General features: G+C 35.5%; 1 long non-coding RNA gene across 1 annotated transcript in view; it reads right to left on the minus strand.

The window, feature by feature from the left end:
• Positions 1-3,714: 3,714 nt before the first annotated feature.
• LOC122538097 overlaps positions 3,715-10,445 on the minus strand; it is a 20,180-nt gene continuing 13,449 nt past the window's right edge. Inside the window, exon 3 of the long non-coding RNA XR_006308785.1 lies at positions 3,715-3,806. This is a non-coding gene — a long non-coding RNA (uncharacterized LOC122538097). The remainder of the gene's footprint in view (positions 3,807-10,445) is intronic.

Below are 10,445 nucleotides of genomic sequence, written 5' to 3' on the forward strand. Positions count from 1 at the left end.
TACCACAGGCATATTCTTTCGCTCCACATTTTAAAATCTAGAAAGTTACCTTCTCTCTCTTCGTCCGCGATAAATATTTGAAAAGAAAATGGAACGCATAAATACCATAAATACCTGAAAGAGAGGGCGAAAAAAAAAAAAACGAGGGAGGAAAGTCTCTCTTTGTATCGAGACGAGGCAACGCGGCCGATTCGAGCCGATTCGTTCGAGCGTGGCATTAAAATTAATAACATTTCAGCCGTGCGTTATGGTCGTTATTACCGTGGCAGGTGGCGTGGCGTGGCACCCGTGTGCACTCGTAGTTACGATGGTTTGATTTCGCGTGACCGGTCGATATTGAACTGGACACCCGTACAAATACAAAGCGTACGTACGTACGTACGTACGTATGCTCGGTACTCGTCAGGCCGGTCATGCTTTCTATGCATAGTCTAGACCCGAGATTGTCTGGATATCCGAATACTAATTCGATTCGATGCTCGTCGACCGGTTGCTCCGAGATTGCTCGACGGATATTGGAATCTGCGCGAGTCTACGTTACACTGGTCGCTCGATGGAACACGAATACCAAGAGGAAGACACTGTATCCAAAATGTCCGCCAACTATCCGTAGACTATTCGCTCGATGCAAGCAGCATCAATCTCTTTTCTTCTTCTTCCTAACAGTTTTGAGTTGAACTGTGCCAAAATATATTTCTCAGCTTTCTGAAGCTTATTATATAGTTACGAAAATATTTATTACAACAGAAAAAGAAAATAACTTCATTCGTGTTAAAAATATACCAAAGATAACCAGTTAACCTCTTGCGCTGGAATGACGTGCGGACGTCGAGAATTTTTTCTCCCAAAATTGCAACATTTTCTCAGTTTTAAGTATATTTAAATGTAACCCGGGCAAAAGAAATGACAAGCCAAATTGCTTATTAATAATTATCATTAAAGTTAATTATTATTACAATTTATTACTTTATTAATAATTTCTATCCAGTGATATCACACCGACGAGTTTCAAAACAAAAGAGAGCGACGAATTATCGTGTACGGTTCGGTCACTCGTTATGGTCCGCAATCAGTTGCCAGCGCCATGTGGTTCCTCTTGCGCTCGAATAACGTGCCACGTACGTCGAGAATTTTTTTTTCGTCCTAAATTGGAACATTTTCTCAGTTTTAAATATATTTGAATGTAACCCAGGCAAAAGAAATGACAAGTTTATTATTTATTAATAATTATCGTTAAAGTTTATTATTATTAATAGTTAATTATTATTAAAGTTCATTACTTTATTAATAATTTCTATCCAGTGATATCACACCGACGAGTTCCAAAACAAAAGAAAGCGACAAATTATCGTGTACGGTTCGGTCACTCGTTATGGTCCGCAATCAGTTGCCAGCGCCATGTGGTTCCTCTTGCGCTCGAATAACGTGCCACGTACGTCGAGAATTTTTTTTGTCCTCTTATTGCAACGTTTTCTCAGTTTTAAATATATTTGAATGTAACCCGGGCAAAAGAAATGACAAGTTTATTACTTATTAATAATTATCATTAAAGTTTATTATTATTAATAGTTAATTATTATTAAAGTTTATTATTATTAGTGGTTAATTATTATTAAAGTTCATTACTTTATTAATAATTTCTATCCAGTGACATCACACCGACGAGTTCCGAAACAAAAGAGAGCGACGAATTATCGTGTACGGTTCGGTCACTCGTTATGGTCCGCAATCAGTTGCCAGCGCAAGTAGTTAAACTTTCTCAGCGTGTTAAGTCCTGGTCTTGTCACGATTTACTGACACGAGTGTTTTATCGGCAGGTGGGGAAGAACAGATTTCGACGATGACTCGTCGAGCGAACGCACGCCGCCGCAGTGAGAATATCGTGACAATGGTAAGTCATTTTCTGATTATATCGCCGCCACGTGCCGGTTGATCACGCTTAGATTTCCCCGGCTGTTCGCTCCGGCCATTAGACGTACGTAAGTCGAATTGTCGCGGCCTTGGGCGAAAATCGAAGCAGTCGAGGAGCGAATAAAAGGAACCAAGGACGATTCGAATGTTTCTGGGATCGACCGTAGTGACTGGCGTGAACCTCGCGATCGTTCAGAGAATTCTTCCGCGTTCCACCGACGTAATTCGACTGAAAGTCGAGTGAAAAGATATCTGCCCGAAGGTGAGCGACGCAATCGCGGTGAAAATCCCTGGCGATAAATCGTTTCCTCGAAACGCAGTTCGCCGTAATGTTCGTCTTGGCGTGGAATTCCTTTCTTCTTGATGTCACTTAATGACGATCGTAACAGGAGTAATTAGGAATTGTTTCTCCTTCTTTTTTTTCTTCTTCTTCTTCTCCTTCTATTTCCATTGAAAATGAAGGAGTAGGAAACATAGCGACGCGGATAATGGGTTCTAAAGTAGCAGAGTCTCTCGTGTCGGTGGCTCTCGTGCCAATTACCGGCGTCTCACGGCGGCTGAATATAAAAGAGGGGCGCGGGAGGCGCGAATTGCCTGCCGCCGAAAGCGCGACGCTTTGAATCCATAATCGGAGCCGTCTGAGGCATCGGGGCGGTATTAAAACCGCGGCCGCGCGAACAATCAACGCGAACGTTCCCCGCCGCCTTTGAGGGAAACAGAGCTGTTGATATCGAGTCGCTTTGAGCCCGCGGAGAAGACTCGCCGCGTGAATTTTAAGCACCGCGCGAGCGGAGTCGCCCGCGAATGAGGCGCTCCTGCGACAAATCGCAGAAAACTAATTTCGTTTCGCAAACTCGCCGGCCTCGCTCCCGCCTCCATCGCAATATCGTTCGCGTGAACTTCCGCCAGCCGGAAGAATTCTGCTTCGCGGTTGTTAAGGGTCGGTGCTTTGACCTGACGCGAGGATCACGTACGTCTGCGATATTTTAGAATCCTCGAGTAGGTAAATCCGATTGTGAGTAATATCTGTTGCGGACTTTTACACGTTTTTGTATATTTATGGATGTAACTAAATTCTATTTCATATATATATATGTTAAATTATATATATTATATATTATACTATTTTATATATATAATACTATTATATATATTAATAAATTTTTTAATTATCTAATAATTGAATAATTTAATGGCTGCAATATAACTGACTGTTATGCTACAAAGGTAGCGTAATCAATTGAATTTTAAATGAAATCTGGAATGAAAGGATTAACGAAATATATACTGTCGCATATACAAATTATAAATATAAAATTGGAATAAAAATGTTAAAATTTTTTATGGGATAATACCCTATAGAATTTTATATAAATTTATTTTCGTACTTAATATAAAATTTAAATTTACACTTAGTTGGGAGAACTATTAAATTTAACGAATTTTAATTTTAAGAAACTTAAATTAAAGAAAATAATTTAATCTTTAGTTTAAAATTAATAGAACAAATTATCTTAGAGATAACAGCGTTATATTTTTGAATAAAAATGTTAAAATTTTTTTATGGGACGCTAAGACCCCATAGAATTTTATATAAATTTATTTTTGTACTTAATATAAAATTTAAATTTACACTTAGTTGGGAATTTTAATTTTGAAAAACTTAAATTAAAGAAAATAATTTGATCTTTAATTTAAAATTAAAATAGAATAAACTACCTTAGGGATAACAGCGTTATAATTTTTTACAGATCTTGTAGAAAAAAATGATTAAACGACCTCAGACTCTCTATTGAATTAAGATTTTAAATGCAGAAGTTTAATTAAGTCTGTTCGACTTTTAAAATCTTACATGATTCGAGTTCAAATCGACGTAAGTCAGATTGATTTCTATCCTTTTTTTAAGAGGTTAAAATCAACAATGGCGCTTAATTTAACGATGGAACGGTCTCGCGTGACCGTTGGCTTTCGCCACTGATCGACTCATCGAGGACAAAGAATAACGAAAATCGCCAGTTGTTGAAACTGCGATCGTTGTCCGTTGGTGAGATCGTTGCCCGAGGTCGGTTTTCGTCGGAAATTAGCTAGCGTGTCTGCGAGATCTCATCCGAACGACAGATACAGTCCGTAGAAAACTAACAAGAGGCCGAGGCCTCTCATAACCGCCTTTCATCGATAGCTCCGACGCCTTTCTGCGAGAACGACGCCAATTTCGTGACCGTGAAATTTTCGTTCAACAAAATTCGCCGAGTGTGAAAACTATTTACTCGCCGGAGTACAAAAGCTTCGGGAACAGGTTGGCCGCGCGGAATCGCGTGACCAAACGACGCGGAATTGCTGAATTTCTATCCGCGCCATAGTCTGCATACGTCGCTGACAAACGCGTCACGCTGGGACGATTTTCTAATTCTTATTCGCGATATCGCGTGACCGTCGCTCGAATTCACATCATCGACTCCTTTTTTGGATCGAGCAAATCGACTGCTTTTAAGGGAGTATTTTATTTTCGAAGCGTTTATTTCGGTATCCTCTTTTTTACGCGGCAAGAATATACGCGCATGTCGTCCTCTCGGTGGAAAGCATAAAAACAACGATGAAAAATTATTTTAAACCTTGGAAAGAAAATTTCGTAAAAATCTGTTTAATTTGATCTGGTTTTGAAACGTGAAGCTTCTGCTTTGACTGTCTTAAGTTTGTTCTTTTTTAAATATCGTTACATCATGTAGTTTGGTAGGAATACTTTCATTCTTTTTATTCCAAGCAAGAATAGTTTTATTCTCAGAAATTGTCAAAATTCAATGTAAGATTTTTTGAAAAATTTTGTTGGATCCACCATGATCCTGAACATTGAAATTGTTTTCTTTACAATGGCCTCTTGAAATTGTTCGATTTTTTTATCTTTATAACATATACAATTTACATATAATAACATACACATAATAATTTACATATAACAACATATACATAATAATTTACACATAACAACATATACGTAATAATAACAGTATGATAATACTTTATATATACATATGATAATAATTGATTCTAATATCAATTATGCACAAATTGTTGAATTTCCTTTGTATCAGTTCATTGAACAACATATTACTCACAAATGTATGTATTTTTTCTACATAGTGCAATTTACATATAACAACATATACATAATAATTTACACATAACAACATATATGTAATAATTTATAATAACAGTATGATAATACTTTATATATACATATGATAATAACTGAGTCTAATATCAATTATGCACAAATTGTTGAATTTCCTTTGTATCGGTTCATTGAACATATTACTCACAAATGTATGTATTTTTCCTGCATAGTGCAATTTACATGTAACATGTACATAATAATTTATATATAACAACATACACATAATAATTTATATATAATAACATATACATAATAATTTAAATATAATAACATATACACAATAATTTATAATAATAACATGTACATAATAATTTAAATATAATAACATATACATAATAATTTATAATAATAACATATACATAATAATTTATAATAATATTACGATAATACTTTATATATAGATATGATAATAATTGATTCTAATATCAATTATGCACAAATTGTTGAATTTCCTTTGTATCGGTTCATTGAACAACACATTACTCACAAATGTATGTATTTTTCCTTTACGTATTATTTCATCTGCGCACATTTTACGTGCATAAACGCCGGCGTTCCGTTAATTGCATTCTCAGAAATCTGAATTTGCATGAGTCCGTTTGTCGTCACATGTTGTCACTTTCCGCCAAAGGAGCATGCACTTGTGCAGACAGAAATGAAAGGTTACCTGGTTCATGCCCTCACAAATGAAATCATTTTCAATGGGTCCGTAAGGGACGGTCGATTTTTCTGGACATTCAAGGAGCCCCCTTTGAGCGCGTGCACCCATTCCCATCTTACTCGCGTGAGCCCGAGGAGCAGTTGTGCGAGAAGAATCGCGTTGTGGTTCGCCCGTCATGTGTTTCGGATGTCCGGTACTCTTTTTGCCCTCATCGTCGCCCTCTCTCCTTTCCATTCTAAATCTGCTGGCCGAGTGAAATCGCTAGATCATCACCGGTGGCCGATGACGCCCGAAGCGGGAAGAATATCAGCCGGCAGCTGGCCAACCGAGATCACGAAACTCACGCTAAGTGCACGCACGTGCAGCACGAGGCCCTGCTGCATAATGCGGATAATGCGTTCTTGCAACATATGGAGAGGCGAGAGGACGCACGTGGGTTGCCACACTGACCGCGCGACACGAAATCGCGCGGTTTCTCGACTTTGCGTCCGAGATTAACGCTGCCGGTTTCGATCCTGTTGATCATTCACCGGCCTGCAATCATCTCTCGAATAAAGGGAACGAAATTCTCGACTCGATCGCGGTCGATTTGCTCGAGAGGCCTTGCGATTTAGAAAGTGTGAAAATTGCCATTGAACTTGAAATTCCGACGCAAGCTACGTGAAACTGCCATTCTGAGAAAACGGATCCTCTCATTGCCACCGTGCGCGGGATTCTGTACGACTAACTGTCGTTATCATTAGACCACGGAGTTTTATATGCAACCTTGTAATTAAAGAAATTTGATAACAAGCGACATTTACATCCGTAGTATTGTAAATAATTTGTAATGGAATTAATAATTTATTGAATGTATAGTTTCAAAAAATACTATGTTAATAATATGAAAATATTTAAACAATTTTAAATATATACTTTTTAAATATATGCAATATGCAATTTTAAATATATACAATATACAATTTTAAATATATATAATATACAATTTTAAATATATACGATATACAATAACAATTTAAATATAAATATATACAATATACAATTTTAAATATATACCTTTTAAATATATACAATATACAATTTTAAATATATACAATATATATCTAAAAATTTTTAATAATTTAAATTTTAATTTTTATATTATATTAAAATTTTTAATAATTTAAATTTTAATTTTTATATTATATTAGAATTTTTAATATTTTATATATAATATATATGATATATTATTATTATTGTTCACATATTTTTCTTAAATATTTAAATAGCTAGTATTAATGAAATATTAATGAACATAATATTGATGAAAATTTAAATATATATATATATATTCTATAAGTATATATTAAAATATATATTTCTTTTATATATAATATATATAATATATTATTATTATTGTACACATATTTCTGTTAAATATTTAAATAACTAATATTAATGAACATAATATTGATGAAATTTTTAAATATACATATATATATATTCTATAGGTATATATTAAAATATATATATATTTTAATATATACGTATAGCAGCATATATACCAAAAATATGTGTACAATAATAATAATGACCATAAGGAAATAAATATACATCTTTTTAAATTTATTTAACATTCAATATCGAGAGAAATACAAATATATTTGAAATCAGCATAAAAGTACAACACGTATGTATAAAAAAAGTGCAGGAATAAAATTGACGAGTATCCATGTTTACTAAAGTCTTGCTGTTACACGTGCCTGAATGCCTTTGGCACCGAGCATCCTCTGTACATTATGGCGGTCAAATTGAAATTTCGTCAAAGTCTGTGGTGATTGACGTTCGCGGTGACCGCGGCGTGCCCAGAGGAAATTTTCGTGAAGCCTCTCCTCGATCCCTGGTGACAACGGTGGCAACGTCGATGATCCTTTTGATGTCGGGTCCCGCGTCGTCCAGCCACGCGCGCGCGGGTCCAACGCACCGCCACCGTGTCTCGTCTTCGACAAACGAGAATAAAATATACATGAGTCTCTTTTTCCGAAATATTCAAATCTCCGTCACCTCAGATCAAATAACTGGCGGGGTATCGGGTCGCCCCGTGTTGGCCCCGAGGTGGTCTCAGGCCATGAATATCATGACTGACCAAACTTGGTTCCCATACTAGTCACGTTCTGACGATTCCCGTAAGGTGTGGTCCGCAGAGTCGGTTTCCGGAAATCAGGCTATCGGGTTTCGCGCCAGCTCGTCCCGCTACCTGGCTGGTAGTTTCCGTTTGGAACTACCAGCGCCGCGTGATACATTTCAAACGAGCCTTGCGAACGCGCACCGTGAAACACCGTCGATCGCCATTAATTTGTCTTTCGGCATTAACCGCCTGTCTCTGATAACTGCCCGAGGGAAATTTGACATTCGATGGTGATGGTTTAAAAAGCTGGAAGTGAGGCTGTAGCATTAGGAGGAAGGTGTATATACAAGGTGTATATACAGTGTTTCGTAACTTGTGTGACCCACTTCGGAAGCTGATTGCACGCCTAAAACTAATGAAAAAAACGTCATATAAATATATGTCCTATCTGTCTTCGTTTATGAGATATAATAAATTTTATAAACAGAGCAAACTAGCTCTAGTAAACTAGCTTTACCAGAGATGGTATATTCAATTTTCATAATAATCATAAGTGGGATGAAGGAAACATGTTATTGTGCATTCAAGACATCAACACCAGTTTAGTTTAAATGTATGTACGGGCAGGAATAATTGATAAATTTTTAATTGGATCTTTTTCTCTTGATGGGAAACTAACAGGCACAAAGTACGTTGATTTTTTGAGCACGCGAAATATTAGAGGAAGTTCCAGTCGATATTAGACTTCGTATGCGGTTTTATGCATGATGGAGCTCCGCCGCATTTTAGCCGAGTGGCTAGTCAATTTTTCAATCAACACTTTGCAAATAAATGGATTGGTCGTGGAGGTCCTAATGCATGGTCTGCTCCTTCTCCGGATTTGTATCCATTAGATTTTCATTTGTGGGAACATTTAAAATCTATTGTATTGAAAATGCTGAAATACTACGAAATAGAATAGAGCAAGGCTTCTGACAAATTCAAGAAACACCAAGAATGATAGAGAGAGTAACCAGATGAATGACAAGACGTGTGTGCAGGCTTGTCTTTAAATGCAAGCTAGTCATTTCGAGCATCTTTTGTAAAAGTAATTAAAACAGAAAATTCATTATACCTCATAAACGAAGATAGATAGGACATATATTTATATGACATTTTTTTCATTATTTTTAGGCGTATAATCAGCTCCCGAAGTGGGTTCCACAAGTTACGAAACACCCTGTATATAGGAGAATTTCTAGACGAAAAAAAGGAAGAGTACAAAGGGCATAGAGCAATGAAGAACAGTTTAACACAAACGAAAACTAAAGAAGAACCAAAGAAAGAAAGTAGCGATTAAAATAGACATGCCAAAATCTATCACTGAGTTTATTCTTTATTGTTTAATAAAGTGATTTACATTTAAGGTAGTTTAAGTATCATATTAGTTTCATATTAGTACATACAAGTATTTACAGGATTTGTAGTGTAAGACCGGAAACCATCCTTAAGCCGCAAGGCAAGAGGATTACGTATAATGAATAAATAAATGATAGTAAATGTTGAAAAAGCAAGGTGAGAGCAGAGTTTGGCAAAAAGTTTTCGATTTCAAACCTTAATTCAGAATCTTTCGAAATTTTTCCAAGTGTAAAGCACTGTGGTGTTTGTTCGGAAATTAGAAATTCAATTCAAACTCCGATGTTTTCGAATGTTACTTGGAACAGCTGCATTTTGCTAGAGATATAATCTTTGTGACGTTGTTAGTGAAATAAAGAGAGGGAACGTCTCGATTGCCATTAATTTTAGTAATTCATTATCGTCGATAAGAGCTGGAGAGATTGAACATTTGTAATTTGTCGTAATATTATAAATACTTTGGTTTGAAAGTCATAAATTATAAAATCGAAGATAAAAATATTCAACGAATCCATCGGATTTTATTTCACAGCTCTAATATTTAAAAAAACGAAGCCTGGTAATATTGAAAAGAATTGAAAAATAAAAATACGCTTAATATCTGTATTTTATTATTATTACTAGAGAAATTGACAATTTTTGCAACGAATGATAATAAATCGAATTTTTCAAATTTTTGTAGTCAAAGACTAGTATGAAGAGGAAAAAAATATCGCGACATCTTCATTAGTAAACTATCGGATTTTTACGCATTTATTGAAAATCAAATACACAAAATATGCAAAAATATATAAAATATCTAAAATGTAGCACACGTTGCAACGTTCAGTAGATAAAACAGTTCTCAAGCCACTTAAGTTCCATTTTTTTTTTTTAATTACATTCATTTGCATAAATATCTGCAGTTCAATCATTAGTCTTCCATCGCTAATCTGGAACCTCTAGCAAAAAAAAAAAAAAAAAAAAAAAAAAAAAAAAAAAAAAAAAAAAAGAAAAAGATTAGTTTAGACTCCAGCGAAATTTAAAATTTTGCTCGCAACTCTTCGAAAGTTAAATCAACATATGTACCTACTGTGTTTCTCTGTCGCAATCACAGAGTCCCCATAGAGACTCTCTGTCCCAGTCCTAGGTAAAGAATAAGAAGAAACGAAAAGTGGAGAGCATCAATCGTATCGTCGATTATCCATTTATTGTTTCTC

The sequence above is a fragment of the Frieseomelitta varia genome, unplaced genomic scaffold (assembly GCF_011392965.1).
Source record: "Frieseomelitta varia isolate USP_RPSP 00005682 unplaced genomic scaffold, Fvar_1.2 scaffold_961, whole genome shotgun sequence".
Taxonomy (NCBI): domain Eukaryota; kingdom Metazoa; phylum Arthropoda; class Insecta; order Hymenoptera; family Apidae; genus Frieseomelitta; species Frieseomelitta varia.